The sequence below is a fragment of the Ovis aries genome, chromosome 9 (genome assembly GCF_016772045.2).
Source record: "Ovis aries strain OAR_USU_Benz2616 breed Rambouillet chromosome 9, ARS-UI_Ramb_v3.0, whole genome shotgun sequence".
Taxonomy (NCBI): Eukaryota; Metazoa; Chordata; class Mammalia; order Artiodactyla; family Bovidae; genus Ovis; species Ovis aries.
In genome coordinates, this window is record NC_056062.1 from 16,995,214 (window position 1) to 17,006,884 (window position 11,671).

Genomic DNA, 11,671 nt, shown 5'->3' on the forward strand with positions numbered 1-11,671 from the left:
TCATCCTCTGCCCTCTGGGTTGGCGAAGGCAGAAATGTAAACAAATGATTACAGTGAACTGCGACAGTGTTCTGAATGGAGTTCTGAATGGAGATGAAAAGGAGTCATTCGGTCTGTGGTTAATGAAGGGACTGCTGAGCCTCGGGTCCATTGAAAGGGGGAGGGGGGTGCTGTTTATAGGAAAATGGAATCTGAGATGCCTGTATGGTGGCTGGTGCTCACCAGGATCAGACAGACCACCTGGAGGGCACCGGGAGGAGCAGAGTGTCAGCTTGGTCTAAGACTCACGGCAAGCAAGCGCCGCCAGTGCTGCAGTGTGACCCAGGCAGGCAGTGCCCGGCACCCCTGAGCTTGGTGCTGGGAAAGATGACAGGATTTGGGCTGAACGTCACATCAGCTGAATGCAGCCCATGAGGAGGGTGCAGTCACTGTGGCTCCCCTTTCTCCCCCTCCCTCAGCCTTCTTGCTCCTGCTCTGCGTGGCCTGAGGCAGGGCAGGAGGTCCCGAGAGCCAGGTAGACAGGCAGGCAGCCCCACTGGACCCGGGGAGCAGGCAGATCTGACCAGCTCTGGGCTCCCACTGGGCCAGGCCTTAGCCACTCTCTGGAACTGACTTGAAAACTTGGCTGGAAGAGCATAATCCAGGCCTATGCAATGGCTAGCACATGGCTTGGATGTCAGCGAAGGGGGAGGCAGCATTGTAGCTGGAGTTTTCGAGAAAAATGCTTATATTGAGGACAGTACTAAAAGCCATCAGCACACGGCCAGCTCCAGGCCAGGCTCCCGGGCACCACCGCCTCCACACCTCTCTCCAGACACAGCTGCGAGCTGCCTTTCACTCACCCCATTTTACAGATGACAGCATCACCAATATTTGTGAGTCATTTACACTCCACGGAGGGCTTTCCAGGTGGCTCAGTGGTAAAGAATCTGTCTGCCAATGCAGGAGATGTGGGTTTGATCCCTGGGTCAGGAAGATCTGCTGGAGGAGGAAATGGCAACCCACTCCAGGATTCTTGCCTGGAAAAGCCCACAGACAGAGGAGCTTGGTGGGCTACAGTCGGGTCACAGAGTCGGACATGGCTGAGTAATCGAGCATGCAAGTATTCACCTCTGTGGGTACTGACTAAACACCAGAAGGCACTGCCTCATTTAATAAAATAACCTCTCGAGGAAAATGCTATTAAGATCCCTACTTCACAGACAAACAAACCGAGGCTAGAGGGCTCTCAGTATGTGTGACACACAGTCACACATCATGAGCTGATGTTAAGCTTGCATAGAAGTCAGCCCCAAATACCCTCTGGGGGTCAGGCGGGGAGGGTGGAGGCAGGGATCCTGAAGGGCAAGGGGGCAGGATGGGGAGGCAAAATCTTTCCGTGCAGCAGCTTTAGTCAGGATCTGGTCTGAGTACAGTCCGAGCATCCGAGGGGCCGCTGCACCTTTCCCGATGGCCTTGAGCAAACCAGCTCATCTCTTAGGCCTCCCATTTCCAAGGCGGGAACTGTAGCACCTGCTCTGGTTATGACGGTGAATTCCATTCCAAAGTCCAGCGCTACGGTGTGGTCAGACCTTGGAAACAGTATGCTAAGCGGAAGAGACCAGCCACAAAGGGTGACACACTCAGCGAGGACTTGATGTGAAATTTCCACTGTAGGCAAAGCTGTGGAGACAGAGAGGCCATTACTGGTCATAGGGACCAGACGGGGGGATGGGGAGTGACTGCTGATGGGCATGGGGTTTCTTTCAGGATGATGATACTGTTCCGGAATTAGGGATGATATCGTACAACCCTGTTAATAAATGAAAAGCCCTGAAGTACACAGCTTAAAATAGTAACTTTTATGTGTCAACCACAAATGGGCACTTGCCAGGGGTGTTTGCCATTTACCTCTACAAGGATTAAATCACGTGCTGTTGCAGCTGAAGGAGTTCAGCGTGGAGATCAGGAATGGGGCGCTCATGTGCTCCTCGAAAACTGGCAGGACAGGTCTCCAGATAGATATTCTCAGGAGCTGATTTTATGAGCCCAATTTTCGTATCTCCTTCTATCTCTGCTAAGTCGCTTCAGTCGTATCCGACTCTGTGCAATCCCATAGACGGAAGCCCACCAGGCTCCCCCATCCCTGGGATTCTCCAGGCAAGAACACTGGAGTGGGTTGCCATTGCCTTCTCCAATGCATGAAAGTGAAAAGTGGAAAGTGAGAGGGAAGTCGCTCAGTCGTGTCCTACTCTTAGCGACCCCATGGACTGCAGCCTACCAGGCTCCTCTGTCCTTGGGATTTTCCAGGCAAGAGTACTGGAGTGGGGTGCCATTGCCTTCTCCATCTTTATATCTAAAGAACTAAAATTCTTCATGGTGTCAACTGTTTCTCGTGACTAGCTTCCTAAGACCTGCAGAAATGTTGCAATGTATGGCAAAACCACTACAACATTGTAAAGTAACTAGCCTCCAATTAAAATAAATTAATTAATTTAAAACAAAAATACAGGCTCGATTGCATGTGCTCCCCTTTGACCAAAATCACATGTGTACTGTCCTTCTCTCTGCCTCTTTGGAGCAGGTGCTCAGAGCTATCTGAGGTGCTCGCTAACCGTCTCCTGTGCTGTGGTCCTCATTTTGCCCCAAACCAAATTTAACTCACAGCTCTCATTGTGCATTTTTTAAAGTCGACATATGGTATACGGATCATATCTCAATAAAAAAGATCAATTTCTTTTGACATTCAGGCTGCGCATTGGGCTCCAGATGTTTATGTGTGTTAATTTTTTTGGTCTACCTGGATCTGAGAAGGAAGGATAAAGGAGGTCAGGCTCTGGCACCCTAAATCCGGATTTGTGTCAGCATTTCCCCACACGTTAAATCGTTAAAACTTGGCCTCAGATCTCTGAGCCTGTATAGTGGTTCTAATTTTATCTGCAGGAATAAAATTCACCCCTTCGAGAGGGGTGAATTTAGCGGAGGGTGACGTGAAGAAGCAGCACTTGGCAACCTTAATAAAACAGGCAGATGTCAGGGGAACTGCCCGTGGCTGTCATTAACAGTAAAGCCCTGACAGCACTATAGTCACGCTGACCCACCAGTGTGCAGAGGGTGCTGTATTCCCTGGACCTGTGGTCACTCCACACTGCTTCTCACTAAGTGTGTGGATCAACTCTATGAGGCAGGAGCTGTTCTCATCTTTTCCTTCTGAACAAGGCTCTGAGGTTCCGTGACTTAGCTAAGGTCGCAGGCCCACCTGGAACCTACAGGAATGTGTAGCAACAGCGCGCTTGGAGCCTCCCGACTTCAAACCTAGGTGGGCATCGTGGAGAGTGTACACAGTTGGGACAGACAAGGCTCTGTGGGTAAAACCACAGAGGAGCCGCCCTCTCCACTGAGACGCATCATTTTCTGGCAGCTCAAGTTGCCCCAGAAGGGAGAGGCTGTCAAAGAAAGAACTGAGTTCCCTGTTCCTGGAGACATTCAAGCTGAGGCCACCCAGAAAGGGAGGCTAAGGAGCAGACTCTCGAGGAAGGGGTGTAGGTTGACGCAGATGACCCCCAAAGCCCCCCATCATTCCTGCGTCCAGGGATCCCAAGACAATACACAGACATCTCGGGGTGTCTGAGCCTCCAGAGTCTTGCATATCTCAGCAGGCCCCGTCTTCTGTCCAAGTGAAGACTGCGGTTGGTCCACTGGTTATGTTGGCAGAGCAGCTGTTTTCGTAGCTTCCTTTTAGAATACACAAGAATTACAAAGTCCGTTATGACAAAGGGACACCCTTTCTTAAGGAAATCAGAAACCCTGCTTCACAATGAAACCCCAAGCAGAGGACTGGATGGTGAATTTACGGATCATTCTCTGCGGCTGTGAGCACTGGCCTCCTTTGATGGGGAGCTGGTTGTGTGTATACTGATAGGGTCTACATGGGGGCTCACTGTTAAGACGGTTCATTATGTTGACCTCACAAACAAAGAAGAAAATCCGTGACCCTTCAGACTGACCAAATTGCCCAAACGACATTCTTTTTTCACTGGCACCTACCTTCTCAAAGCTATGAGACCTCCAGATTCCAGACCTCTAGCTACGTGACCACAGGACTCAACTGCAGGCCAAAAATTAAGCATCCCTTCAGAGAATTTCTCATTAGTGGGAATAAAGAAAGACTCCATCAGAAAGGGAGGATGCTGGTTCTCCTCAAGTCGCCCTCTCATTTCCCTCTAATAAATTTCCCTTTTCTTGCCTGACTGCCCAGCTCACTGTCTTTTCCCCTGCTCTCATCTCCCATATGCATGCTCTGAATTTTCCCCAGAGGCTGGACAGACAATTAAACTGTAAGGGTATCTCTATGCACCAAACCTACAGCAGAAGATCCTGGGAACCAGGGTTTTTGGGAAGCAGCCAAATCCACGGTAGATGCCCTGGGACAGGAGAGGGGACACAGCCTGGCCAGCCTGTGCCCAAAGGAAGAAAAAGGGGGGAAGCACCCGGCCTCCCCTCCGCCCGCTGCCCTCCAGGCTGGCTCTTGGGGACCTGGTGCCCGCCCCCACTGGTAAGTCAGGAGCAAAACTGTCTGGGGACTGCAGGTCCCTGCCTCACACGTGAGGGTGTGCCAGGGTGGGCGGACGCGAGAGCACACAGACCCCAAGACCACAGCCGTGCCCACTCTCACACGTGTGCTCCCACAACCCCTTGGGAAAGGACTCACAGCCCCCGCTTCACACACAAGGAAACTGAGGCTCAGAGCCGAATGACTCACTCATTCAGCTCCCGAAGCAGGGCAGCGTCACAGTGGAATTCCAGTCCAGTCTTTCCAACACAGCGGTCGGCCCCCAAATGGCAGGGTCGTGCATGGCTCACTCTGCTCCTGGGACCACAGCACCCAGCTTATGTGTGACATCTGAGTCACGACCGTGTGGGGAGCAAAGGCTGCAGGTGGCCTGGGATTTCGCGATGACAGGACTGTGACAGCCTGGTGGCTTCTGGACCTGGAGTATGGACTTGGAGCTGAGGCTCGAGGGACACAGAACCGCAGAGTCAGAGGCCTCGGGCATGTGAGGCTGCTCCAGGTCAGCTCAGATCGTCCTCACGTCCCCGCCAGGCACTCATCTCCCCCACGGAATACAGCAGGGGTGCTTCAATGCAGCTGTTGCAAGCTCCATTGTACAGAAGGGCCAGGTGCCGCCTGAGGACGGGGAGACAGCCGGGCGGGGCGGCGGGGAGTGCACTAGCTGCAGCGAGCTGCGACAGGCCCTTCCTCCTGGGGGCCGGGGCCGGGTGGGGGCGTGCGTGCTCAGTGCGGCTTCACAGAGAAGCTGGGTAGGCGGTGCGCGCGTGCGCGCAGTCGCTTCAGTCGTGTCCGACGCTTCGAGACCCCATGGACAGCCCGCCAGGTTCCTCGGTCCATGCGATTCTCCATGCAAGAAGACTGGAGTGGGGTTGCCATGCCCGCCTCCAGGGGAGCCTCCTGACCCGGGGATCGAACCTGCGTCTCCTGAGCCTCCAGCATTGCAGGTGGGTTCTTTATCGCTCCGCCATCTGGGAAGCCCTGGGTAGCGAGCTTGAGTGTGAAATTTCAAAATGTTTAAATGGTGGTCATGAATTCAGATTTTTTTTTTTAATACCACACAGGTAATAATAATAACAACGATAGTGAAAACTTTAAAGGTCGAGTCTGACCTGCAGGCCACTGGGTCTGTCCTTCCGCTCCGGGCCCGCAGGCCTGTCCTGGCTGTCACCCACCGGCCCTGCCAGCAGGGGGCGATGTGCCTTTTGTTTACGTATTTGCTTTCTGCCCACCTCCCCAGGGCAGCTTTATGGGGCGGGGGAGCATTCGTGAAAGGCCTTCTCCAGCCCTGGTCTTCCCTTTCTAAGAACGCGGTAAAATCAGAGACGCCGAGATCCGCCCTCAAACCAAGGGAGTGCGGGGAGGCAGCCAGGGCAGGGGCATGGGGGACGCTGCAGGGGGCAGTGTTGGGGTGGGTGTGTGTGCACGCATACTCGCACACAGGCCTGGGTCAGGGACGCGATGTGCAGGGGACTCTGGAGAACGTGTGTCTGTGCCCGCTCCCTTTGGGGATCTGCATTCTGAGCCCTTGGGCTCCGCAAGCGGAGGGGACTCACCTGGGGATGGAGGGAAGGCTGGGAAGGAAACTCAGCTGAAAGTGGTTTAGCTGATGCTGTTAGCTTTCCACCCGAGAGGGGTCAGACCGAGAGAGAGATGGACAGAGAGAGACAGAGGTATAGAGACAGAAAGAGAGACACAGAGAGAGGGGGACGGACACAGAGGGACAGAGACACAGAGAGGGACTGGGAAGGACAGAAAGACAAAGAGAGACAAAGGCGCAGAGCTGGAGAGAGATGGATAGAGACACAGACAGAAATACAGAGACAGAAAGATAAAGACACAGAAGACACTCTGAGAGGGAGCACTCCCTGGGAGTGAGATGGTGTTGCCTGGAGCTCGTCCCTGGGTTCAGTTGGCCGTTAAGCAGCAATCACTGGTCTCTGGGCTTGGCCCAGGGAACACTTGGCTCTTTGCTCGCTGCCAGCTTACAGATTGTGGACACATTCTCCTTGTGTGGCTCAAGCTCGGAAGGCAGCCTGGGCTCAGCATGCGGGCGGCCCTGGCATCCAGGAGGGACCAGGTCAGGAGAGAAAGCCCAGGAGGACCGGGGAGACAGGCAGGAGGAAGGACCTGCGTGGCGGGGCTTCGGCCACCAGCTCTTGTGCCTCAGCCTACTATCCCCGGGATGGGGTGCCGGCTCCACGTCAGCCCACAGCCCGCGTCACCCTGGTCAGTCCTCGGGATATTCAGGCAGCCCAGGCATTGCTATCACCCTCCCCTCCCCTGCCCTGACTCTACAGGGGATGAAACAAAGTAGAGGCTAATGCTGTGCCCAAGGAGGCACAATTTCTAACTAGCAGAGCTGCCAGGACAAGGCACTCCCTTGATCGCCGAGAGGGTTTGGAGTCTCAGGACGCTGAGATGCTGGCCTCAGCAGGATGCTGGCCTTGGCATGGTCCTGCCTCCCCACGTCCCCCGCCCTGAGGCCCGCCTCCCTCCCAGTGCAGCTGTTTCCCCTCAGGCTGCCGAGGGGGTCCTGGGGGAAGAAGTGACCCCCTCTCCAGCCCCAAGGTGCGTGGGGCCCCGCCCCTCACTCACTGAGACTTCGTGATCGCCTCCCCCCTCCATTGGCCCTTTTTGTAGCTGTTGGTTGTTCCTCTTATTTCATTTTAAAAACTGACTTCATATTCATTGTGCTCTGAGTTTTTGAGTTCTTCGCATGGAAGTTTGGGGTACTGCTTTTACAATTTCCCCCTACCTCTTACTGAACAGTATTCTTTTCTGACACTTCTGTTCATTGAGTTTTTTGATGAAAGAAACCACAGCTGGTCCTCTGTGTGCCCCCAGAGCCTAGAGTAGCACCCAGCGCCCAGCAGGTGTTGAGAACACACTGAAGCCACATGTCCAGGGGTTTGGGGCAAGATGAAATTATCAAGGGGTGTCAGAGCCTCAGACTTATAGACCCTGCTGAATCATCCTTTCAAATTGGCTTAATAAGTTGGTTGTCTTAAAGGTTTGAAGTCAAAGTTAATGCTCACTTTTTATAGAGCAAGAAAGAAAGAGAACTATTAAAATAATGACAAAGGAAATCTCAGTGAAGTGACATTTAAAGGGCACTGTCGGACATCCAAACTGCACGACAGAGCGCCTCTTGTGACATTATCAAGTTTGCAGTCGCCTGGCCTTAGAGAGCTGAACAGGGCCTTGATGCTCGTTTTTATCCAATGACAAGGATGAGAGGAAAGCAGAGAAAGCAGCTGAGGGACCCTGGGCCATGAAGCCACAGGACTCATTCAGACACTGTCTGCCTCCAAGCTCCATAGGAAAAAGAGCCTTGTCCTTTGGTTTAAGCCTTAAATGCAGGGGAAAGCAGTCAAATAATGTAATGTTTGTGATATTTTTCCACAATATTGGAAATCAACCAAAATGGAGAATGATTTACTAAGATGATTATAGAATTTATACCCTAAATAATATTTATATCAAGTGGGACTTTTTAATAAGCATTTGAAATATTTAGGACATGCTTGCATTAAGAATCAAACCATGATATAGTTGGACACTTCCTGCATATTCTCATTAATGTTCAAAATAGCTTTTTCTTAATTAAAAAAAAAAGTCTAGATTAAAAATACTCCAAATTGTTCATAGTGAGTATTTGCAAACTTAATATTTGGGAAGATTTTAATTTTAAACATTTGAGTAGAGTACTTTTCTACTAGATACGCGTAGACATACTTTCTATGGCGTCTGTTTTGTAGGAAGAGAAAAAATAAGTGTACACATATGAGAAAACTGAAAGCAAACATCTTCCTTGAGGCTCTGCAGATTCCTGGATTTCTTCTGGAATTTATTTATAAATATGAATCTATCAATTTATTTATGTCATAAATTAAAATACATGTATTTCTAAGTTACAGATTTATAACTTGTAAATATATAAGTTATAAATTTACTCATAAATATAAATTCAATAATGCCTTCTTGAAGCAGACTTAAATAAGAAACAATTGAATTTCATACTATGACATGGAACTGGTTTCTGAGAGAACTGGGGCAGCTTTTGTGACCGGGGTCTCACACTGTGTTGGTCACACAGAAAACCTTCCACATGGGCTTCCTGGCCGCCTTTCATTCTCTCACTGACACCAGCGAATTACCATCAGGTTTGTACGAGGAGCAAGTTATTTTCCTACAGAAAAACACCATATGAAGTTGAGTGGCTGCAGGCATCCCGGGTCCTGTGCTAACATCATTCCCCAGCCGACCTGTCCTGACCTACCCTACATCACCACTCTACTTCTAACTCATGCAAGTGAGAACTGGTTCATGTAATTACAGAGACTGGCAAGTCCAAAATCTGCAATGTTGGGCTGGCAGGCTGGAGATGCAGGAAGAGCTGCTGTTGCCACTCAAGTCCAAAGGCTGTCTGCGGCAGAATTCCCTCTTGCTTGGAGGAGATCAGGCTTTTGTGCTAGGCATGCCTTCAACTGATTAGACAAGGCCCACCCACACGTGGGAGGGCAGTCTGCTCCCTCAAATTTCCACCAGTTTAAATGTAATTTAAAACATCCCCAAATAGTCTCGCAGAAACACTCAGAGTGTTTGACCACATATCTGCGCACCATGGCCCAGCCACGCTGATGCAAAGCTAATCATCACAAGCTGAAAATATAACCAAGTCCATCTCCCAACCCTTATGCAAGCCTCCCTCTCATGGCTGTTTGGAATTGGTACTGGCAGCACATTGTTTAGTCCCTGCTGGGCTCTTGAGACAGAGAAGCCAACTGGCTGGATATTGGCAAGGTCAGCTGCCTGGACCATAGGGCATCCTGGACTGGCCACAACCAGTCCACATGTCTGTCCTGACCAGAGAGCGTGGTGGGGGTGGGGGTTGTGGTGGGCACTCCCCCTTCAGCATGGACCATGAGCAGAAGCTGGCCCTGAAGGGGGCGGGTGCCAGCAGGAGCACGGAGTCTTGAGCACCATGGAGACCAGGCAGTGGTGGGAAAGCTCAGAAGGAAAGTGCCAGCCAGTCCCTAAGGGTGCCAACTCACTACCGGCCTCATCTTGTTAAAACAATGTGCCCACCATCAGGAGTCACAGTGCCTACCGTGCAACAGGGAGAGAGCCGTTCACTAGTCTGCAGCTGTGGGCCTGAGCGTGACTTGGTCTTTGACATCAGAAGTCAGAGCCCAGGGTGGGAGAGGGCAGGTTGTCCTTGTGAGCAATGGAGGGGGTGAGGAGTCCTGGGAACAGAGGGTGGATTTCTGGGAAGAGTCCACTCCAAAGCCCTTGGGGTGGGAGTACGTCTGGGTCTTCCGAATACAGCAGATTAGCCTCCTTCCCTCCACAGTTCGTCCTGGTGGCTTGTACCTTTCCCGGCTCATCCTAATAGAGCATGTACTTTGGTATTTAAGAGAGCACCGGGCAGTCAGACCCAGACAGGCCAAAACAGGGTCCGAGCGTGGGGCCGGGCCATTACCCGCGCCGTCCACGAGGGGGTGCGCTCCTGTCGGGAATCAGCCCAGGCAGAAGTATTGGCCCCTTGTCCAGCACTCACTCCCTTTTACCGCCTTTGCCGTCTTTAGGATGGACCTCTCCCCTGCTGCTTCCTCTCCCGGCCCACCTGTTCCCCCTGCACTGGCTTGACTTCCGGTATGAGCACAAGGAAGAGCTCCACTCTGGGGGCCAGCTTGTGGTCACAGTCCCAGGCTGGACTGGTCCCTGAGTGACAGGAGGGAGCCCAGAAGCCCCTTAAGCAGGGCCCATCACCTCCTCCCCCCTTCCCTTCTCCGTGCTCACGGGCTTCCTCCAGGAAGCTCACTGTTATCTGCAGGCAGCTCTGAACTCTGAGCTCAGCAGCTTCACCCCTTCAGGTGCTGCCGTTCAAAGGGTGGGTGGGTGATCAGCATGGTAATTGATTGTATCTGCATTTCATGGGCCAGAACCTCAGGTCTGCACTTGTTAAGGAAGTGGCCCTCCACTGCAAGGTTAGGGAGTCGAGAATCCTCTGATTCAAGATTTGCCAGGATTCATGCCTCGCCCGTGTGCTCCTTTGTCCAGATGCTTCCTTGAGCATGTGTTTGAATCTGCTCTCTCCCTAGTGGATGCCTGTCTCTTCCCACGGTTCAAGTTCTCCCCTTGGGAGCCAAACAAAAGAGCCCAGGCCAATGTTTTCCCATATGATTTAGTGCTTTCATCACGTGATGAACATGCTGGATAAGAGCTTCTGGCTCTTTCATTTTCTGCCTATGGACTCTGAGGCTCACCTAGGGGCAGAGAGCTTACTGTCTCCCCAGGTGCTGACGTGAAAGGAGAGCACCGAGTTCTCATCCACGGGGCAGTGTCCTGGGCGCCAAGGGAGGAGAAGGAGAGTATCTTAGAGACAGTGGGCCAGTAATGGTGCCACCAAGCGACCAGCCACTTTCCTCAAAGACAGCACCTTCCCAAAGAAGTCTGGGGCAGGGGAAAGGTCTGCGATGCCCATCCCCAGCCCCAGGACTGGAGAGGACGGCTGTGGGATGCTGTGGACTTTGCCCTGTGGGGAGAAGGTATCAGGCTTCTGCAGAAGCAGAGCCAGGTCTCGGGAGGAGCTTGGCAAGCTGACAGGGCAGACGTCCCTGGACTTGGGCAGGGGCGGCTGACAGGCTGGCGTGGGAACTAGACATGGCCCTCCCGGAAATGCTCCGCTGCCTCTCATGTTTGATGTCCCCGCCAGCCTGGCTTCTGTGGAAGGTTAATGACCACCTGCAACCCTGCATCATCAGATGTGGCGCCCAGGCCAGCGTCTTCCCCAGAACAGCGACCTACACAGCTTTTAGCAGGTTGCCTTTTCCTTTCCTGATTTCAAAACTCTGGGTCCCTCCAAGGTGCGTCAAGGAGGGGCTCCTTGCCTGCCCCTGCTCCTCTGCCCGGCCAGCCCAGACATCCCCAATGAAGGTCCCAGCCTCATCAGAGCTCCATGGTATTGGAGTTGCCTAACTATGCTCCACAAAGTGTTTTCCGGAAAGTGGTCCTTGTGCAGATTGGGTCTGGGACTTCCTGCCGGCGGTTCACAAAGCTCTGGAGTCTATTAATGATGCTGTGGGTTTCCATGTATAGAGTTTGTTGAAACTTAAC